We start from the raw sequence: 24,030 nt of genomic DNA, 5'->3' as shown, positions 1-24,030 counted from the left end.
GTGGAGATTAGCAAACCTATACATTTTTGGAAAGCTTATAGCACCAGGAATCCGAAAAACCATGTTTCCATTTGCGCAAATTTTTCTTTGGCGGCCATATTGGATTTTCAAAATGGCCACCATCGGAAACCTATTTTTCGCGATATCTCAACATCCGAACCACCTAGAGTGCTGATTCCAACACCTATACCCACATTTTTGGGGATGAGGAATCACATGAAGCCATCTAAAATAATCTACACCTACCCTGGGATACCAGGTGGCAGCCTACAGCGGATTTTCAAGATGGCCACTTTCAGGAAACATGTTTTTTTCTGAATATGTATACCACATTGAGTGATGTTTCGCCTCAGTACAGTCATAGTCATAAATGGGATCATTTCAACATGTTCAGTTCATGTACATGGAAAGTCATTATATCAGACCTAATAATTCATTTAAAATAAACCTCATGAAGCTCACAATTACTTACCTGTTGTCGTTTTATATATTTGCAGGTCTTGAGAGAAGATGAGTGAAGTTACGACTCAGCCCACACAGTGGCAGCACTGCATAATTTGTCAAACCGCTTCAGCAAAATATGGAACGCTTGTCCAGCAGCCCAAACCGGACTCGTTTGAACACTTGCTACAAACCCTTAATGATAGAGCAGCCTACCATGATGGAAAATATGTTAAAATTCACAGTCGCTTAAAGGATGAAACAAGTGAAAGTCTGCAATTCAATAATGCAGTTTGGCATCGTATCTGTTATTCAAATGCAACCAACAAAGAGAAGGTACAACGTGCCAAAGACCGCCATCAATATCACATTTCAGCCGGCTCCTACACAGAGAAAAAACGTGGACAAAAGCGAAAAAGCACAGAACTGGACGAACCATCAACTTCCACCACCAGTCCGTTTACACGTTCTGCAACAGCTCCATTCATTAAGGAACATTGCTTTTTCTGCCAGGAAGATAACGAGCAAAAATTGTACACATTGAGAACAGAAAACGGTGGGAAAGCATTACACGATGCTGTGGAGCTGTCTGGAAATCTCACCCTGCAAACTAGGTTAAACACATCCATCTCACCCACTGATGCACATGCAATCGATGTTCAATACCACAAGTCATGTTGGACAACAAATGTATTCCATGTGTTACGTACCAAGGATAACAAGGGAACAACAGAGAGAGGTCATCCGTTTCAAACATCATGTTTGATTGAGTTGATTAGCCTTGTCGACTGTCAAACTCAGAATAAACAATACTTATCCATGGCACATATTGAAACAACATACATCAACTTGCTTGGTGGCACAGATGCATTGGCGCACCACTTCCCTGCATATAGTAGACACTGGCTCAAGGAGAGAATTCTTCTAGAACTACCACACGTAACGTCTGTTAGGCAAAAGGACAGGAGAAAACCTTCTGTTCTTTACTCCCCAGATGCATGCGAATCCGATATGGTTCAGTCTGCCATGATAGAAAGTGAAGTAGACGATCTGAATATTATCTATAAAGCAGCAAAGGCATTGCGCAGAATTATCAAGAACTTCCACCAACAGGAAACTCATCCGATGCTATACAGGTCACTAGCAGCACAGATGATGTTCCAGCAGCACTCCACGCAATGATCAGATGGGTTATGGTGGGGCCAACAGAAACACTAGAAACTGAAAAACGAACCACTCACGTTAACAGAGAAGTACTCACTGTTAGTCAGATGCTATTGGGTGGATTCAAATCTGACAAGCAAGTGAACTATAGGCCCAAAACTGATTCTGCGACCTTCCGATCAACCAAATCACAAGAAACTCCACAGTCTCTAGGATTAGCCTTGGCAGTTCACCATGACACAAGAAACAAGAAACTCCTGGAAAGTCTCTGCTCTCAAGGTTACTGTGTCTCGTACAGTCGTGTTATGCACCTCGAAACAGCCCTAGCAAATGCCATTGTGGAAAACACCCTGAAGTTCCAAGGACTTTATGTTCCTCCATTTTTGAAGAAGGGAACTTTTGTGTTTTTTGCAGCTGATAACACAGACTTTGCTGAAGACAGCGTGGATGGCAAAGGGACAACCCATGGAACAATCATTGCTGTTTATCAAAAACGTGACACTCAAGGAGAAACATTGGCGCCACAACTGAGCATAGCTGACACTACCAGTTTGTCAGTGACCCCGTACCAGGTTCCTATGCTTCATTGTGACAAGCCGGTGCCGAAAACCATAAAGAGAACAGACACATTCCACATCAGCAAGGATGGTATATCACCAGCGTATCACCTTACACATCTAGGATGGTTGGTTGCTTCTATGATCACCAGAATGCAGAAATCAAACAGCACATATATACCTGGTTGGGCAGGATACCACTCATTGCTGTCGGGTAGTCACAGTTTGACACAAGTCGGAGTCTTACCCCTTCTACCTGAAGTAGCACACGAGTGGTCGACTCTTCTGACCGTCATCTCTCAGACAACTCAGCTAAAGAACTTAGTTGTTGGTACAAGCCACCCTACAGTCATTTCCTGGGATATGGCCCTCTATGAAAAGGTGATAAGGCTGCTGGATGCAAGGCCAGACCTGAAAGGTACCGTTGTACCTCGGCTTGGCGAGCTGCATGTGGTCATGGCTGCTTTGAGAGCCCTGGGTACTTCCATTGAGAACTCAGGTATTGATGACGCGTGGATAGAGGCCGACCTCTACGGACCTTCAACAACAAGGCAGATCCTGAGATGTTCGCATTACAAACGCACTCTCCGTGCTCATATTTATTCATATATAGCACTTTATGAAATGGCGCTGGACCTGTTCTTCAAAGATTATCCACAGTTGAAAGCCGTTTGCTCAGATATGTCAGAAGAAATAGACGAGGCATGTTCAGAAAAGGACAAGTTCACCAAAGCCACAAGTGTGAAAGAAGCCAACACAAAACTGTTGAATGTTATCACTACAGCTGATGTTGTGAACATATTCAAGACTTGGGAAACAGAACAATCCAAAAAAGCCATGTTCAAGTCCTTGATGAATTACCTGCATCGAGTGGAGACAATTCTGTTCTTTGTGGAAGCTTCTCGGGACGCAGATCTCAAACTCCACCTCAAATCTGGTGAGGCACTCAGCAAGCTATTTTTCTCCATGGATCGTATCAAATACAAACGTCTTTGGCCGCGATACATAGCAGATATGTATGACCTGAGGAAGACGCATCCGGCCACATACAGGGAACTCGAGAATGGAAATATCTCAGTAACGAAATCTAGCATCCCCTTTGTATCAATCGGTGCAGACCACGCTTGTGAACAGGAAAACAGAGCAATGAAGGTTCATTCTGGACTTCCAGGCATCTCCAATAATGCCAATGCAAGGCAGAGATTCTTTATGGCCTCTCCAGAATTGTCACGGCTGACCAGAGAATTCAAAGATCAGTTCGACACCAAAACAGACAAAGTGACAGAACACCACGAACTTAGTCCGAGGGCAGTGAATCTGAACAATACAGCGGTTGAAAAGATCAAGGCTGCTATCATGAGTCATGGCAATCCATTTACCACAGAAGGAAATAGCATATACAACTTGATCACACATGCCTATGTCCCAGAGGAGCACACGTCACAAATCCTGAATATCGACAACATTGGTCAACACTTGTACGAAGAGTATGTTGACGAAAGAATCAACGGAACAGTCAGCTTATTTGCACCCGTGAAAAAAGAAAACAACACGATGTACTTGTCTGGTGTGAAGAAGACCAAGATCATGCTCAGGGACAAGTCAGTCGACTTGAAGGAAACAAAAGACTTGTATGGAAGGCTGATGATATTGACAAAATCAAGCCGTGATGTTGACCAGAAAGACGCAATAGGCAACTACGAATTCACCCTTACACCTCGCGCCTTGCACCAAACGGTGACCTGCTTCCTTGCCTTGACAAGTCAAAGTTAATCCATCTCCTTGTGAAACATGGAGACTTAGCTCCGGGTGACTTAGCTCCGACCTCAAGTCCTCAAGCTCAAGTCCATAACTCTGCAGCTATGAAAATAGCAGTAGTCGACGCCATGGTTCTTGTACAGAAATTGTCGACAAAACCAGCTGCAACAGTAACCGTTGAAGATCTCAGTGTCAGCTTTAATACCAGATTGATGTCACTGACAAGACATTTTGACGAAGTTATCCTCGTGTTTGATACTTACAAGGCCGATTCGTTGAAGCAAAGCACAAGACAAAAAAGACGAGGGGGGCACAATCCAGTCCAGTACCAAGTGAAGGACAATACCAAGATCCAACACATCACCATGAAGCGGTTCTTGTCACACGCTCAGACAAAGTCAGATTTGGCAGAATATCTGGCTGAGAAAACGTTGGAGTACAACAGAGATGCCTCCAAGCTGATAATTATATGTGCAGCAGGAAAGGCCAAGAGTAACAAAGGCGTGCATTTTGAAGACAATAATCATGAGGAGGCAGACACTCTGATGATTCACCAAGCAGTGCTGGCAACTCGCCGCAATCCCAACGCAGAACAGCTTACCTTCTTCTCTCCTGATACGGATGTCCTGGTCTTGGTCATAGCTAACTATGATGTTCTGCTCAAAAACACTGCTGTCTCCCTTGTGTCGGGCCTTGTGCAAGTACAACCAATCTGGAACAATCTTGGCGTCGAAAAGGCCAAGGCATTGCCAGCATTCCACACATTCACAGGAGCAGACAATACTGGACGGTTTTCGCGAATAGGCAAAACAACATGGTTTGAAGCTTTCGTCAGAGCCGATAGTGACGTGATACAGGCCATGAGAATGCTCGGTGATGCTGCAATGTGACCGCAGATCAGATGTCCAACTTGGCAAGATTTGTATGTGCAGTGTACGTACCAAAGGGAATATGTATCAACAGCATTCCGGAGTTGCGCTGGTACCTCTTCTGTAAACACATGACTGAAAGTCACAAGTTACCTCCAACGCTAGGGGCTCTAAATCAGCATGTTGATCGTGTACATCTTCAGGCAAGGGTATGGGCTCAGGCTACTATCGCACATCAAGTGTTCCTGGATCCACAGCAACATGGCTACTTCAAGGACAACGATGGGGAATTGAAACCACTAATGACAGATGTACCACCAGCACCGAAAGCAATACTTGAGATGGTCAGATGTCAGTGCAAAGGAGACTGCTCATCGAGACGGTGTTCGTGCCGTGCCAATGACTTGGCATGCACAGACTTGTGTTTGTGCAGCTCCGAATGTGAAAACGACGATGACTGTCAACCTGTTCTCTGCTCTGACGACAGTGATGAGGACATTTGAAAACCTATGAGGACAAAATGTTGATGAATGTTGACAAAGATAAAATTTCATCTATGGGAAATATTCTATGTTCAAATAAAAGTAATTATTACATGTATAATTATGGATTGTATAGCCTCATCTCTATATACTTACCTCTTGAATACATAAATCACCTGTTTAGGATATATGAGGGATGTGGTTTCATAATTATGATCCGTGTGCCACAATGTAGCGAAACATCACTCAATGTGGTATACATATTCAGAAAAAAACATGTTTCCTGAAAGTGGCCATCTTGAAAATCCGCTGTAGGCTGCCACCTGGTATCCCAGGGTAGGTGTAGATTATTTTAGATGGCTTCATGTGATTCCTCATCCCCAAAAATGTGGGTATAGGTGTTGGAATCAGCACTCTAGGTGGTTCGGATGTTGAGATATCGCGAAAAATAGGTTTCCGATGGTGGCCATTTTGAAAATCCAATATGGCCGCCAAAGAAAAATTTGCGCAAATGGAAACATGGTTTTTCGGATTCCTGGTGCTATCAGCTTTCCAAAAATGTATAGTTTTGCTAATCTCCACAAAAAAAGAACGAAATTACATAACAAACCTGACTAATATTTTCCATCATGGTAGGCTGCTCTATCATTAAGGGTTTGTAGCAAGTGTTCAAACGAGTCCGGTTTGGGCTGCTGGACAAGCGTTCCATATTTTGCTGAAGCGGTTTGACAAATTATGCAGTGCTGCCACTGTGTGGGCTGAGTCGTAACTTCACTCATCTTCTCTCAAGACCTGCAAATATATAAAACGACAACAGGTAAGTAATTGTGAGCTTCATGAGGTTTATTTTAAATGAATTATTAGGTCTGATATAATGACTTTCCATGTACATGAACTGAACATGTTGAAATGATCCCATTTATGACTATGACTGTACTGAGGCGAAACATCACTCAATGTGGTATACATATTCAGAAAAAAACATGTTTCCTGAAAGTGGCCATCTTGAAAATCCGCTGTAGGCTGCCACCTGGTATCCCAGGGTAGGTGTAGATTATTTTAGATGGCTTCATGTGATTCCTCATCCCCAAAAATGTGGGTATAGGTGTTGGAATCAGCACTCTAGGTGGTTCGGATGTTGAGATATCGCGAAAAATAGGTTTCCGATGGTGGCCATTTTGAAAATCCAATATGGCCGCCAAAGAAAAATTTGCGCAAATGGAAACATGGTTTTTCGGATTCCTGGTGCTATAAGCTTTCCAAAAATGTATAGGTTTGCTAATCTCCACAAAAAAAGAACGAAATTATAAATCTGAACATAATGAACCTGACTACACTAATACAAGTGCAAAAAGTGGTTTTTCAACACTAACACAAGTGCGAAAAGTGGTTTTTCCACACTAGTACAAGTGCAAAAGTGGTTTCCTGCACCAACACAAGTGCGAAAAGTGGTTTTTCAACACTAACACAAGTGCAAAAAGTGGATTTTCAACACTAACGCAAGTGCGAAAAGTGGTTTTACCACACTAATACAAGTGCAAAAGTGGTTTCCTGCACCAACACAAGTGCGAAAAGTGGTTTTTCAACACTAAGACAAGTGCGAAAAGTGGTTTTTCAACACTAACACAAGTGTGAAAAGTGGTTTTTCAACAATATCACAAGTGCAAAAAGTGTTTTTTCCACACTAATACAAGTGCAAAAGTGGTTTCCTGCACCAACACAAGTGCGAAAAGTGGTTTCCTTCACTAACACATGTGCGAAAAGTGGGTTTTCAACACTAACACAAGTGCGAAAAGTGGTTTCCTTCAACAACACCAGTGCGAAAAGTGGTTTTTCAACACTAACACAAGTGCGAAAAGTGGTTTTTCCACATTAATACAAGTGCAAAAAGTGGTTTTTCAACACTAACACAAGTGCGAAAAGTGGTTTTTCAACACTATCACAAGTGCAAAAAGTGGTTTTTCAACACTAACACAAGTGCGAAAAGTGGTTTTTCCACACTAATACAAGTGCAAAAGTGGTTTCCTGCACCAACACAAGTGTGAAAAGTGGTTTTTCAACACTAACACAAGTGCGAAAAGTGGTTTTTCAACACTAACACAAGTGCAAAAAGTGGTTTTTCAACACTAACACAAGTGCAAAAAGTAGTTTTTCAACACTAACACAAGTGCGAAAAGTAGTTTTTCAACACTAACACAAGTGCGAAAAGTGGTTTTTCAACACTAACACAAGTGCGAAAAGTGGTTTTTCCACACTAATACAAGTGCAAAAGTGGTTTCCTGCACCAACACAAGTGTGAAAACTGGTTTTTCAACACTAACACAAGTGCAAAAAGTGGTTTTTCAACACTAACACAAGTGCGAAAAGTGGTTTTTCCACACTAATACAAGTGCAAAAGTGGTTTCCTCCACCAACACAAGTGCGAAAAGTGGTTTTTCAACACTAACACAGGTGCGAAAGGTGGTTTTTCAACACTAACACAAGTGCGAAAAGTGGTTTTTTACACTAATAAAAGTGCAAAAGTGGTTTCCTGCACCAACACAAGTGCGAAAAGTGGTTTTTCAACACTAACACAAGTGCGAAAAGTGGTTTTTCAACACTATCACAAGTGCAAAAAGTGTTTTTTCCACACTAATACAAGTGCAAAAGTGGTTTCCTGCACCAACACAAGTGCGAAAAGTGGGTTTTCAACACTAACACAAGTGCGAAAAGTGGTTTTTCAACACTAACACAAGTGCGAAAAGTGGTTTTCCACACTAATACAAGTGCAAAAGTGGTTTCCTGCACCAACACAAGTGCGAAAAGTGGTTTTTCAACACTAACACAAGTGCGAAAAGTAGTTTTTTCCACACTATCACAAGTGCAAAAAGTGTTTTTTCCACACTAATACAAGTGCAAAAGTGGTTCCCTGCACCAACACAAGTGCGAAAAGTGGTTTTTCAACACTAACACAAGTGTGAAAACTGGTTTTTCAACACTAACACAAGTGCGAAAAGTGGTTTTTCAACACTATCACAAGTGCAAAAAGTGTTTTTTCCACACTAATACAAGTGCAAAAGTGGTTTCCTGCACCAACACAAGTGCGAAAAGTGGTTTTTCAACACTAACACAAGTGTGAAAACTGGTTTTTCAACACTAACACAAGTGCAAAAAATGGTTTTTCAACACTATCACAAGTGCAAAAAGTGTTTTTTTCCACACTAATACAAGTGCAAAAGTGGTTTCCTGCACCAACACAAGTGCGAAAAGTGGTTTTTCAACACTAACACAGGTGCGAAAAGTGGTTTTTCAACACTAACACAAGTGCGAAAAGTGGTTTTTCAACACTAACACAAGTGCGAAAAGTGGTTTTCCACACTAATACAAGTGCAAAAGTGGTTTCCTGCACCAACACAAGTGCGAAAAGTGGTTTTTCAACACTAACACAAGTGCGAAAAGTGGTTTTTTCCACACTATCACAAGTGCAAAAAGTGTTTTTTCCACACTAATACAAGTGCAAAAGTGGTTTCCTGCACCAACACAAGTGCGAAAAGTCGTTTTTCAACACTAACACAAGTGCGAAAAGTGATTTTTCAACACTAACACAAGTGCGAAAAGTGGGTTTTCCACACTAATACAAGGGCAAAAGTGGTTTCCTGCACCAACACAAGTGCGAAAAGTGGTTTTTCAACACTAACACAAGTGCGAAAAGTGGTTTTTCAACACTATCACTAGTGCAAAAAGTGTTTTTTCCACACTAATACAAGTGCAAAAGTGGTTTCCTGCACCAACACAAGTGCGAAAAGTGGTTTTTCCACACTAATACAAGTGCGAAAAGTGGTTTTTCAACACTAACACAAGTGCGAAAAGTGGTTTTTCCACACTAATACAAGTGCAAAAGTGGTTTCCTGCACCAACACAAGTGCGAAAAGTGGTTTTTCAACACTATCACAAGTACAAAAAGTGTTTTTTCCACACTAATACAAGTGCAAAAGTGGTTTCCTGCACCAACACAAGTGCGAAAAGTGTTTTTTCAACACTAACACAAGTGCGAAAAGTTGTTTTTCAACACTCTCACAAGTGCAAAAAGTGTTTTTTCCACACTAATACAAGTGCAAAAGTGGTTTCCTGCACCAACACAAGTGCGAAAAGTGGTTTTTCAACACTAACACAAGTGCAAAAAGTGGTTTTTCAACACTATCACAAGTGCAAAAAGTGTTTTTCCACACTAATACAAGTGCAAAAGTGGTTTCCTGCACCAACACAAGTGCGAAAAGTGGTTTTTCAACACTAACACAAGGGCGAAAAGTGGTTTTTCAACACTAAAACAAGTGCGAAAAGTGGTTTTTCCACACTAATACAAGTGCAAAAGTGGTTTCCTGCACCAACACAAGTGCGAAAACTGGTTTTTCAACACTAACACAAGTGCGAAAACTGGTTTTTCAACACTATCACAAGTGCAAAAAGTGTTTTTTCCACACTAATACAAGTGCAAAAGTGGTTTCCTGCACCAACACAAGTGCGAAAAGTGGTTTTTCAACATTAACACATGTGCAAAAAGTGGTTTTTCAACACTAACACAAGTGCAAAAAGTGGTTTTTCCACACTAATACAAGTGCAAAAGTGGTTTCCTGCACCAACACAAGTGCGAAAACTGGTTTTTCAACACTAACACAAGTGCGAAAACTGGTTTTTCAACACTATCACAAGTGCAAAAAGTGTTTTTTCCACACTAATACAAGTGCAAAAGTGGTTTCCTGCACCAACACAAGTGCGAAAAGTGGTTTTTCAACATTAACACATGTGCAAAAAGTGGTTTTTCAACACTAACACAAGTGCAAAAAGTGGTTTTTCCACACTAATACAAGTGCAAAAGTGGTTTCCTGCACCAACACAAGTGCGAAAAGTGGTTTTTCAACACTAACACAAGTGCGAAAAGTGGTTTTTTCCACACTAATACAAGTGCAAAAGTGGTTTCCTGCACCAACACAAGTGCGAAAAGTGTTTTTTCAACACTAACACAAGTGCGAAAAGTTGTTTTTCAACACTCTCACAAGTGCAAAAAGTGTTTTTTCCACACTAATACAAGTGCAAAAGTGGTTTCCTGCACCAACACAAGTGCGAAAAGTGGTTTTTCAACACTAACACAAGTGCAAAAAGTGGTTTTTCAACACTATCACAAGTGCAAAAAGTGTTTTTCCACACTAATACAAGTGCAAAAGTGGTTTCCTGCACCAACACAAGTGCGAAAAGTGGTTTTTCAACACTAACACAAGGGCGAAAAGTGGTTTTTCAACACTAAAACAAGTGCGAAAAGTGGTTTTTCCACACTAATACAAGTGCAAAAGTGGTTTCCTGCACCAACACAAGTGCGAAAACTGGTTTTTCAACACTAACACAAGTGCGAAAACTGGTTTTTCAACACTATCACAAGTGCAAAAAGTGTTTTTTCCACACTAATACAAGTGCAAAAGTGGTTTCCTGCACCAACACAAGTGCGAAAAGTGGTTTTTCAACATTAACACATGTGCAAAAAGTGGTTTTTCAACACTAACACAAGTGCAAAAAGTGGTTTTTCCACACTAATACAAGTGCAAAAGTGGTTTCCTGCACCAACACAAGTGCGAAAACTGGTTTTTCAACACTAACACAAGTGCGAAAACTGGTTTTTCAACACTATCACAAGTGCAAAAAGTGTTTTTTCCACACTAATACAAGTGCAAAAGTGGTTTCCTGCACCAACACAAGTGCGAAAAGTGGTTTTTCAACATTAACACATGTGCAAAAAGTGGTTTTTCAACACTAACACAAGTGCAAAAAGTGGTTTTTCCACACTAATACAAGTGCAAAAGTGGTTTCCTGCACCAACACAAGTGCGAAAAGTGGTTTTTCAACACTAACACAAGTGCGAAAAGTGGTTTTTTCCACACTAATACAAGTGCAAAAGTGGTTTCCTGCACCAACACAAGTGCGAAAAGTGGTTTTTCAACACTAACACCTATGCGAAAAGTGGTTTTTCAACACTATCACAAGTGCAAAAAGTGTTTTTTCCACACTAATACAAGTGCAAAAAGTGGTTTTTCAACACTAACACAAGTGCGAAAAGTGGTTTTTCCACACTAGTACAAGTGCAAAAGTGGTTTCCTGCACCAACACAAGTGCGAAAAGTGGTTTTTCAACACTAACACAAGTGCGAAAAGTGGTTTTTCAACGCTAACACAAGTGCAAAAAGTGGATTTTCAACACTAACGCAAGTGCGAAAAGTGGTTTTACCACACTAATACAAGTGCAAAAGTGGTTTCCTGCACCAACACAAGTGCGAAAAGTGGTTTTTCAACACTAAGACAAGTGCGAAAAGTGGTTTTTCAACACTAACACAAGTGCGAAAAGTGGTTTTTCAACAATATCACAAGTGCAAAAAGTGTTTTTTCCACACTAATACAAGTGCAAAAGTGGTTTCCTGCACCAACACAAGTGCGAAAAGTGGTTTCCTTCACTAACACATGTGCGAAAAGTGGGTTTTCAACACTAACACAAGTGCGAAAAGTGGTTTCCTTCAACAACACCAGTGCGAAAATTGGTTTTACAACACTATCACAAGTGCAAAAAGTGTTTTTTCCACACTAATACAAGTGCAAAAGTGGTTTCCTGCACAAACACAAGTGCGAAAAGTGGTTCTTCAACACTAACACAAGTGCGAAAAGTGGTTTTTCAACATGAACATAAGTGCGAAAAGTGGTTTTTCCACACTAATACAATTGCAAAAGTGGTTTCCTGCACCAACACAAGTGCGAAAAGTGGTTTTTCAACACTAACACAAGTGCGAAAAGTGGTTTTTCAACACTAACACAAGTGCGAAAAGTGGTTTTTCAACACTAACACAAGTGCGAAAAGTGGTTTTCCACACTAATACAAGTGCAAAAGTGGTTTCCTCTACCAACACAAGTGCGAAAAGTGGTTTTTCAACACTAACACCAGTGCGAAAAGTGGTTTTTCAACACTATCACAAGTGCAAAAAGTGTTTTTTCCACACTAATACAAGTGCAAAAGTGGTTTCCTGCACCAACACAAGTGCGAAAAGTGGTTTTTCAACACTAACACAAGTGCAAAAAGTGGTTTTTCAACACTAACACAAGTGCGAAAAGTGGATTTTCAACACTAACACAAGTGCGAAAAGTGGTTTTACCACACTAATACAACTGCAAAAGTGGTTTCCTGCACCAACACAAGTGCGAAAAGTGGTTTTTCAACACTAACACAAGTGCGAAAAGTGGTTTTTCAACACTAACACAAGTGCGAAAAGTGGTTTTTCAACAATATCACAAGTGCAAAAAGTGTTTTTCCACACTAATACAAGTGCAAAAGTGTTTTCCTGCACCAACACAAGTGCGAAAAGTGGTTTCCTTCACTAACACATGTGCGAAAAGTGGGTTTTCAACACTAACACAAGTGCGAAAAGTGGTTTCCTTCAACAACACTAGTGCGAAAAGTGGTTTTACAACACTATCACAAGTGCAAAAAGTGTTTTTTCCACACTAATACAAGTGCAAAAGTGGTTTCCTGCACAAACACAAGTGCGAAAAGTGGTTTTTCAACACTAACACAAGTGCGAAAAGTGGTTTTTCAACATGAACACAAGTGCGAAAAGTGGTTTTTCAAGACTAACACAAGTGCGAAAAGTGGTTTTTCCACACTAATACAAGTGCAAAAGTGGTTTCCTGCACCAACACAAGTGCGAAAAGTGGTTTTTCAACACTAACACAAGTGCGAAAAGTAGTTTTTCAACACTATCACAAGTGCAAAAAGTGTTTTTTCCACACTAATACAAGTGCAAAAGTGGTTTCCTGCACCAACACAAGTGCGAAAAGTGGTTTTTCAACACTAACACAAGTGCAAAAAGTGGTTTTTCAACACTAACACGAGTGCGAAAAGTGGTTTTTCCACACTAATACAAGTGCAAAAGTGGTTTCCTGCACCAACACAAATGCGAAAACTGGTTTTTCAACACTAACACAAGTGCGAAAACTGGTTTTTCAACACTATCACAAGTGCAAAAAGTGTTTTTTCCACACTAATACAAGTGCAAAAGTGGTTTCCTGCACCAACACAAGTGCGAAAAGTGGTTTTTCAACACTATCACAAGTGCAAAAAGTGGTTTTTCAACACTAACACAAGTGCGAAAAGTGGTTTTTCCACACTAATACAAGTGCAAAAGTGGTTTCCTGCACCAACACAAGTGTGAAAAGTGGTTTTTCAACACTAACACAAGTGCGAAAAGTGGTTTTTCAACACTAACACAAGTGCAAAAAGTGGTTTTTCAACACTAACACAAGTGCAAAAAGTAGTTTTTCAACACTAACACAAGTGCGAAAAGTAGTTTTTCAACACTAACACAAGTGCGAAAAGTGGTTTTTCAACACTAACACAAGTGCGAAAAGTGGTTTTTCCACACTAATACAAGTGCAAAAGTGGTTTCCTGCACCAACACAAGTGTGAAAACTGGTTTTTCAACACTAACACAAGTGCAAAAAGTGGTTTTTCAACACTAACACAAGTGCGAAAAGTGGTTTTTCCACACTAATACAAGTGCAAAAGTGGTTTCCTCGACCAACACAAGTGCGAAAAGTGGTTTTTCAACACTAACACAGGTGCAAAAGGTGGTTTTTCAACACTAACACAAGTGCGAAAAGTGGTTTTTTACACTAATAAAAGTGCAAAAGTGGTTTCCTGCACCAACACAAGTGCGAAAAGTGGTTTTTCAACACTAACACAAGTGCGAAAAGTGGTTTTTCAACACTATCACAAGTGCAAAAAGTGTTTTTTCCACACTAATACAAGTGCAAAAGTGGTTTCCTGCACCAACACAAGTGCGAAAAGTGGGTTTTCAACACTAACACAAGTGCGAAAAGTGGTTTTTCAACACTAACACAAGTGCGAAAAGTGGTTTTCCACACTAATACAAGTGCAAAAGTGGTTTCCTGCACCAACACAAGTGCGAAAAGTGGTTTTTCAACACTAACACAAGTGCGAAAAGTAGTTTTTTCCACACTATCACAAGTGCAAAAAGTGTTTTTTCCACACTAATACAAGTGCAAAAGTGGTTCCCTGCACCAACACAAGTGCGAAAAGTGGTTTTTCAACACTAACACAAGTGTGAAAACTGGTTTTTCAACACTAACACAAGTGCGAAAAGTGGTTTTTCAACACTATCACAAGTGCAAAAAGTGTTTTTTCCACACTAATACAAGTGCAAAAGTGGTTTCCTGCACCAACACAAGTGCGAAAAGTGGTTTTTCAACACTAACACAAGTGTGAAAACTGGTTTTTCAACACTAACACAAGTGCAAAAAATGGTTTTTCAACACTATCACAAGTGCAAAAAGTGTTTTTTTCCACACTAATACAAGTGCAAAAGTGGTTTCCTGCACCAACACAAGTGCGAAAAGTGGTTTTTCAACACTAACACAGGTGCGAAAAGTGGTTTTTCAACACTAACACAAGTGCGAAAAGTGGTTTTTCAACACTAACACAAGTGCGAAAAGTGGTTTTCCACACTAATACAAGTGCAAAAGTGGTTTCCTGCACCAACACAAGTGCGAAAAGTGGTTTTTCAACACTAACACAAGTGCGAAAAGTGGTTTTTTCCACACTATCACAAGTGCAAAAAGTTTTTTTTCCACACTAATACAAGTGCAAAAGTGGTTTCCTGCACCAACACAAGTGCGAAAAGTCGTTTTTCAACACTAACACAAGTGCGAAAAGTGATTTTTCAACACTAACACAAGTGCGAAAAGTGGATTTTCCACACTAATACAAGGGCAAAAGTGGTTTCCTGCACCAACACAAGTGCGAAAAGTGGTTTTTCAACACTAACACAAGTGCGAAAAGTGGTTTTTCAACACTATCACTAGTGCAAAAAGTGTTTTTTCCACACTAATACAAGTGCAAAAGTGGTTTCCTGCACCAACACAAGTGCGAAAAGTGGTTTTTCCACACTAATACAAGTGCGAAAAGTGGTTTTTCAACACTAACACAAGTGCGAAAAGTGGTTTTTCCACACTAATACAAGTGCAAAAGTGGTTTCCTGCACCAACACAAGTGCGAAAAGTGGTTTTTCAACACTATCACAAGTACAAAAAGTGTTTTTTCCACACTAATACAAGTGCAAAAGTGGTTTCCTGCACCAACACAAGTGCGAAAAGTGGTTTTTCAACACTAACACAAGTGCGAAAAGTGGTTTTTCAACACTAACACAAGTGCGAAAAATGGTTTTTCAACACTATCACAAGTACAAAAATTGTTTTTTCCACACTAATGCAAGTGCAAAAGTGGTTTCCTGCACCAACACAAGTGCGAAAAGTGGTTTTTCAACACTAACACAAGTGCGAAAAGTGGTTTTTCAACACTAAAACAAGTGCGAAAAGTGGTTTTTCCACACTAATACAAGTGCAAAAGTGGTTTCCTGCATCAACACAAGTGCGAAAAGTGTTTTTTCAACACTAACACAAGTGCGAAAAGTTGTTTTTCAACACTCTCACAAGTGCAAAAAGTGTTTTTTCCACACTAATACAAGTGCAAAAGTGGTTTCCTGCACCAACACAAGTGCGAAAAGTGGTTTTTCAACACTAACACAAGTGCGAAAAGTGGTTTTTCAACACTATCACAAGTGCAAAAAGTGTTTTTCCACACTAATGCAAGTGCAAAAGTGGTTTCCTGCACCAACACAAGTGCGAAAAGTGGTTTTTCAACACTAACACAAGGGCGAAAAGTGGTTTTTCAACACTAAAACAAGTGCGAAAAGTGGTTTTTCCACACTAATACAAGTGCAAAAGTGGTTTCCTGCACCAACACAAGTGCGAAAACTGGTTTTTCAACACTAACACAAGTGCGAAAACTGGTTTTTCAACACTATCACAAGTGCAAAAAGTGTTTTTTCCACACTAATACAAGTGCAAAAGTGGTTTCCTGCACCAACACAAGTGCGAAAAGTGGTTTTTCAACATTAACACATGTGCAAAAAGTGGTTTTTCAACACTAACACAAGTGCAAAAAGTGGTTTTTCAACACTATCACAAGTGCAAAAAGTGGTTTTTCAACACTATCACAAGTGCAAAAAGTGTTTTTTCCACACTAATACAAGTGCAAAAGTGGTTTCCTGCACCAACACAAGTGCGAAAAGTGGTTTTTCAACACTAACACAAGTGCGAAAAGTGGTTTTTTCCACACTAATACAAGTGCAAAAGTGGTTTCCTGCACCAACACAAGTGCGAAAAGTGGTTTTTCAACACTAACACCTATGCGAAAAGTGGTTTTTCAACACTATCACAAGTGCAAAATGTGTTTTTTCCACACTAGTCAGGTTTGTTATGTAATTTCGTTCTTTTTTTGTGGAGATTAGCAAAACTATACATTTTTGGAAAGCTGATAGCACCAGGAATCCGAAAAACCATGTTTCCATTTGCGCAAATTTTTCTTTGGCGGCCATATTGGATTTTCAAAATGGCCACCATCGGAAACCTATTTTTCGCGATATCTCAACATCCGAACCACCTAGAGTGCTGATTCCAACACCTATACCCACATTTTTGGGGATGAGGAATCACATGAAGCCATCTAAAATAATCTACACCTACCCTGGGATACCAGGTGGCAGCCTACAGCGGATTTTCAAGATGGCCACTTTCAGGAAACATGTTTTTTTCTGAATATGTATACCACATTGAGTGATGTTTCGCTACATTGTGGCACACGGATCATAATTATGAAACCACATCCCTCATATATCCTAAACAGGTGATTTATGTATTCAAGAGGTAAGTATATAGAGATGAGGCTATACAATCCATAATTATACATGTAATAATTACTTTTATTTGAACATAGAATATTTCCCATAGATGAAATTTTATCTTTGTCAACATTCATCAACATTTTGTCCTCATAGGTTTTCAAATGTCCTCATCACTGTCGTCAGAGCAGAGAACAGGTTGACAGTCATCGTCGTTTTCACATTCGGAGCTGCACAAACACAAGTCTGTGCATGCCAAGTCATTGGCACGGCACGAACACCGTCTCGATGAGCAGTCTCCTTTGCACTGACATCTGACCATCTCAAGTATTGCTTTCGGTGCTGGTGGTACATCTGTCATTAGTGGTTTCAATTCCCCATCGTTGTCCTTGAAGTAGCCATGTTGCTGTGGATCCAGGAACACTTGATGTGCGATAGTAGCCTGAGCCCATACCCTTGCCTGAAGATGTACACGATCAACATGCTGATTTAGAGCCCCTAGCGTTGGAGGTAACTTGTGACTTTCAGTCATGTGTTTACAGAAGAGGTACCAGCGCAACTCCGGAATGCTGTTGATACATATTCCCTTTGGTACGTACACTGCACATACAAATCTTGCCAAGTTGGACATCTGATCTGCGGTCACATTGCAGCATCACCGAGCATTCTCATGGCCTGTATCACGTCACTATCGGCTCTGACGAAAGCTTCAAACCATGTTGTTTTGCCTATTCGCGAAAACCGTCCAGTATTGTCTGCTCCTGTGAATGTGTGGAATGCTGGCAATGCCTTGGCCTTTTCGACGCCAAGATTGTTCCAGATTGGTTGTACTTGCACAAGGCCCGACACAAGGGAGACAGCAGTGTTTTTGAGCAGAACATCATAGTTAGCTATGACCAAGACCAGGACATCCGTATCAGGAGAGAAGAAGGTAAGCTGTTCTGCGTTGGGATTGCGGCGAGTTGCCAGCTCTGCTTGGTGAATCATCAGAGTGTCTGCCTCCTCATGATTATTGTCTTCAAAATGCACGCCTTTGTTACTCTTGGCCTTTCCTGCTGCACATATAATTATCAGCTTGGAGGCATCTCTGTTGTACTCCAACGTTTTCTCAGCCAGATATTCTGCCAAATCTGACTTTGTCTGAGCGTGTGACAAGAACCGCTTCATGGTGATGTGTTGGATCTTGGTATTGTCCTTCACTTGGTACTGGACTGGATTGTGCCCCCCTCGTCTTTTTTGTCTTGTGCTTTGCTTCAACGAATCGGCCTTGTAAGTATCAAACACGAGGATAACTTCGTCAAAATGTCTTGTCAGTGACATCAATCTGGTATTAAAGCTGACACTGAGATCTTCAACGGTTACTGTTGCAGCTGGTTTTGTCGACAATTTCTGTACAAGAACCATGGCGTCGACTACTGCTATTTTCATAGCTGCAGAGTTATGGACTTGAGCTTGAGGACTTGAGGTCGGAGCTAAGTCACCCGGAGCTAAGTCTCCATGTTTCACAAGGAGATGGATTAACTTTGACTTGTCAAGGCAAGGAAGCAGGTCACCGTTTGGTGCAAGGCGCGAGGTGTAAGGGTGAATTCGTAGTTGCCTATTGCGTCTTTCTGGTCAACATCACGGCTTGATTTTGTCAATATCATCAGCCTTCCATACAAGTCTTTTGTTTCCTTCAAGTCGACTGACTTGTCCCTGAGCATGATCTTGGTCTTCTTCACACCAGACAAGTACATCGTGTTGTTTTCTTTTTTCACGGGTGCAAATAAGCTGACTGTTCCGTTGATTCTTTCGTCAACATACTCTTCGTACAAGTGTTGACCAATGTTGTCGATATTCAGGATTTGTGACGTGTGCTCCTCTGGGACATAGGCATGTGTGATCAAGTTGTATATGCTATTTCCTTCTGTGGTAAATGGATTGCCATGACTCATGATAGCAGCCTTGATCTTTTCAACCGCTGTATTGTTCAGATTCACTGCCCTCGGACTAAGTTCGTGGTGTTCTGTCACTTTGTCTGTTTTGGTGTCGAACTGATCTTTGAATTCTCTGGTCAGCCGTGACAATTCTGGAGAGGCCATAAAGAATCTCTGCCTTGCATTGGCATTATTGGAGATGCCTGGAAGTCCAGAATGAACCTTCATTGCTCTGTTTTCCTGTTCACAAGCGTGGTCTGCACCGATTGATACAAAGGGGATGCTAGATTTCGTTACTGAGATATTTCCATTCTCGAGTTCCCTGTATGTGGCCGGATGCGTCTTCCTCAGGTCATACATATCTGCTATGTATCGCGGCCAAAGACGTTTGTATTTGATACGATCCATGGAGAAAAATAGCTTGCTGAGTGCCTCACCAGATTTGAGGTGGAGTTTGAGATCTGCGTCCCGAGAAGCTTCCACAAAGAACAGAATTGTCTCCACTCGATGCAGGTAATTCATCAAGGACTTGAACATGGCTTTTTTGGATTGTTCTGTTTCCCAAGTCTTGAATATGTTCACAACATCAGCTGTAGTGATAACATTCAACAGTTTTGTGTTGGCTTCTTTCACACTTGTGGCTTTGGTGAACTTGTCCTTTTCTGAACATGCCTCGTCTATTTCTTCTGACATATCTGAGCAAACGGCTTTCAACTGTGGATAATCTTTGAAGAACAGGTCCAGCGCCATTTCATAAAGTGCTATATATGAATAAATATGAGCACGGAGAGTGCGTTTGTAATGCGAACATCTCAGGATCTGCCTTGTTGTTGAAGGTCCGTAGAGGTCGGCCTCTATCCACGCGTCATCAATACCTGAGTTCTCAATGGAAGTACCCAGGGCTCTCAAAGCAGCCATGACCACATGCAGCTCGCCAAGCCGAGGTACAACGGTACCTTTCAGGTCTGGCCTTGCATCCAGCAGCCTTATCACCTTTTCATAGAGGGCCATATCCCAGGAAATGACTGTAGGGTGGCTTGTACCAACAACTAAGTTCTTTAGCTGAGTTGTCTGAGAGATGACGGTCAGAAGAGTCGACCACTCGTGTGCTACTTCAGGTAGAAGGGGTAAGACTCCGACTTGTGTCAAACTGTGACTACCCGACAGCAATGAGTGGTATCCTGCCCAACCAGGTATATATGTGCTGTTTGATTTCTGCATTCTGGTGATCATAGAAGCAACCAACCATCCTAGATGTGTAAGGTGATACGCTGGTGATATACCATCCTTGCTGATGTGGAATGTGTCTGTTCTCTTTATGGTTTTCGGCACCGGCTTGTCACAATGAAGCATAGGAACCTGGTACGGGGTCACTGACAAACTGGTAGTGTCAGCTATGCTCAGTTGTGGCGCCAATGTTTCTCCTTGAGTGTCACGTTTTTGATAAACAGCAATGATTGTTCCATGGGTTGTCCCTTTGCCATCCACGCTGTCTTCAGCAAAGTCTGTGTTATCAGCTGCAAAAAACACAAAAGTTCCCTTCTTCAAAAATGGAGGAACATAAAGTCCTTGGAACTTCAGGGTGTTTTCCACAATGGCATTTGCTAGGGCTGTTTCGAGGTGCATAACACGACTGTACGAGACACAGTAACCTTGAGAGCAGAGACTTTCCAGGAGTTTCTTGTTTCTTGTGTCATGGTGAACTGCCAAGGCTAATCCTAGAGACTGTGGAGTTTCTTGTGATTTGGTTGATCGGAAGGTCGCAGAATCAGTTTTGGGCCTATAGTTCACTTGCTTGTCAGATTTGAATCCACCCAATAGCATCTGACTAACAGTGAGTACTTCTCTGTTAACGTGAGTGGTTCGTTTTTCAGTTTCTAGTGTTTCTGTTGGCCCCACCATAACCCATCTGATCATTGCGTGGAGTGCTGCTGGAACATCATCTGTGCTGCTAGTGACCTGTATAGCATCGGATGAGTTTCCTGTTGGTGGAAGTTCTTGATAATTCTGCGCAATGCCTTTGCTGCTTTATAGATAATATTCAGATCGTCTACTTCACTTTCTATCATGGCAGACTGAACCATATCGGATTCGCATGCATCTGGGGAGTAAAGAACAGAAGGTTTTCTCCTGTCCTTTTGCCTAACAGACGTTACGTGTGGTAGTTCTAGAAGAATTCTCTCCTTGAGCCAGTGTCTACTATATGCAGGGAAGTGGTGCGCCAATGCATCTGTGCCACCAAGCAAGTTGATGTATGTTGTTTCAATATGTGCCATGGATAAGTATTGTTTATTCTGAGTTTGACAGTCGACAAGGCTAATCAACTCAATCAAACATGATGTTTGAAACGGATGACCTCTCTCTGTTGTTCCCTTGTTATCCTTGGTACGTAACACATGGAATACATTTGTTGTCCAACATGACTTGTGGTATTGAACATCGATTGCATGTGCATCAGTGGGTGAGATGGATGTGTTTAACCTAGTTTGCAGGGTGAGATTTCCAGACAGCTCCACAGCATCGTGTAATGCTTTCCCACCGTTTTCTGTTCTCAATGTGTACAATTTTTGCTCGTTATCTTCCTGGCAGAAAAAGCAATGTTCCTTAATGAATGGAGCTGTTGCAGAACGTGTAAACGGACTGGTGGTGGAAGTTGATGGTTCGTCCAGTTCTGTGCTTTTTCGCTTTTGTCCACGTTTTTTCTCTGTGTAGGAGCCGGCTGAAATGTGATATTGATGGCGGTCTTTGGCACGTTGTACCTTCTCTTTGTTGGTTGCATTTGAATAACAGATACGATGCCAAACTGCATTATTGAATTGCAGACTTTCACTTGTTTCATCCTTTAAGCGACTGTGAATTTTAACATATTTTCCATCATGGTAGGCTGCTCTATCATTAAGGGTTTGTAGCAAGTGTTCAAACGAGTCCGGTTTGGGCTGCTGGACAAGCGTTCCATATTTTGCTGAAGCGGTTTGACAAATTATGCAGTGCTGCCACTGTGTGGGCTGAGTCGTAACTTCACTCATCTTCTCTCAAGACCTGCAAATATATAAAACGACAACAGGTAAGTAATTGTGAGCTTCATGAGGTTTATTTTAAATGAATTATTAGGTCTGATATAATGACTTTCCATGTACATGAACTGAACATGTTGAAATGATCCCATTTATGACTATGACTGTACTGAGGCGAAACATCACTCAATGTGGTATACATATTCAGAAAAAAACATGTTTCCTGAAAGTGGCCATCTTGAAAATCCGCTGTAGGCTGCCACCTGGTATCCCAGGGTAGGTGTAGATTATTTTAGATGGCTTCATGTGATTCCTCATCCCCAAAAATGTGGGTATAGGTGTTGGAATCAGCACTCTAGGTGGTTCGGATGTTGAGATATCGCGAAAAATAGGTTTCCGATGGTGGCCATTTTGAAAATCCAATATGGCCGCCAAAGAAAAATTTGCGCAAATGGAAACATGGTTTTTCGGATTCCTGGTGCTATAAGCTTTCCAAAAATGTATAGGTTTGCTAATCTCCACAAAAAAAGAACGAAATTATAAATCTGAACATAATGAACCTGACTACACTAATACAAGTGCAAAAAGTGGTTTTTCAACACTAACACAAGTGCGAAAAGTGGTTTTTCCACACTAGTACAAGTGCAAAAGTGGTTTCCTGCACCAACACAAGTGCGAAAAGTGGTTTTTCAACACGAACACAAGTGCGAAAAGTGGTTTTTCAACGCTAACACAAGTGCAAAAAGTGGATTTTCAACACTAACGCAAGTGCGAAAAGTGGTTTTACCACACTAATACAAGTGCAAAAGTGGTTTCCTGCACCAACACAAGTGCGAAAAGTGGTTTTTCAACACTAACACAAGTGCGAAAAGTGGTTTTTCAACACTAACACAAGTGTGAAAAGTGGTTTTTCAACAATATCACAAGTGCAAAAAGTGGTTTTTCAACACTAACACAAGTGCGAAAAGTGGTTTTTCAACACTAACACAAGTGCGAAAAGTGGTTTTTCAACACTAACACAAGTGCGAAAAGTGGTTTTTCCACATTAATACAAGTGCAAAAAGTGTTTTTTCAACACTAACACAAGTGCGAAAAGTGGTTTTTCAACACTATCACAAGTGCAAAAAGTGGTTTTTCAACACTAACACAAGTGCGAAAAGTGGTTTTTCCACACTAATACAAGTGCAAAAGTGGTTTCCTGCACCAACACAAGTGTGAAAAGTGGTTTTTCAACACTAACACAAGTGCGAAAAGTGGTTTTTCAACACTAACACAAGTGCAAAAAGTGGTTTTTCAACACTAACACAAGTGCAAAAAGTAGTTTTTCAACACTAACACAAGTGCGAAAAGTAGTTTTTCAACACTAACACAAGTGCGAAAAGTGGTTTTTCAACACTAACACAAGTGCGAAAAGTGGTTTTTCCACACTAATACAAGTGCAAAAGTGGTTTCCTGCACCAACACAAGTGTGAAAACTGGTTTTTCAACACTAATACAAGTGCAAAAAGTGGTTTTTCAACACTAACACAAGTGCGAAAAGTGGTTTTTCCACACTAATACAAGTGCAAAAGTGGTTTCCTCCACCAACACAAGTGCGAAAAGTGGTTTTTCAACACTAACACAGGTGCGAAAGGTGGTTTTTCAACACTAACACAAGTGCGAAAAGTGGTTTTTTACACTAATAAAAGTGCAAAAGTCGTTTCCTGCACCAACACAAGTGCGAAAAGTGGTTTTTCAACACTAACACAAGTGCGAAAAGTGGTTTTTCAACACTATCACAAGTGCAAAAAGTGTTTTTTCCACACTAATACAAGTGCAAAAGTGGTTTCCTGCACCAACACAAGTGCGAAAAGTGGGTTTTCAACACTAACACAAGTGCGAAAAGTGGTTTTTCAACACTAACACAAGTGCGAAAAGTGGTTTTCCACACTAATACAAGTGCAAAAGTGGTTTCCTGCACCAACACAAGTGCGAAAAGTGGTTTTTCAACACTAACACAAGTGCGAAAAGTAGTTTTTTCCACACTATCACAAGTGCAAAAAGTGTTTTTTCCACACTAATA

The sequence above is a fragment of the Myxine glutinosa genome, chromosome 3, assembly GCF_964187855.1.
Source record: "Myxine glutinosa chromosome 3, kmMyxGlut1.1, whole genome shotgun sequence".
In the NCBI taxonomy this organism is placed as follows: Eukaryota; Metazoa; Chordata; class Myxini; order Myxiniformes; family Myxinidae; genus Myxine; species Myxine glutinosa.
The sequence above is the reverse complement of the archived record's forward strand: the minus strand, read 5'-3'. Positions refer to the sequence as shown.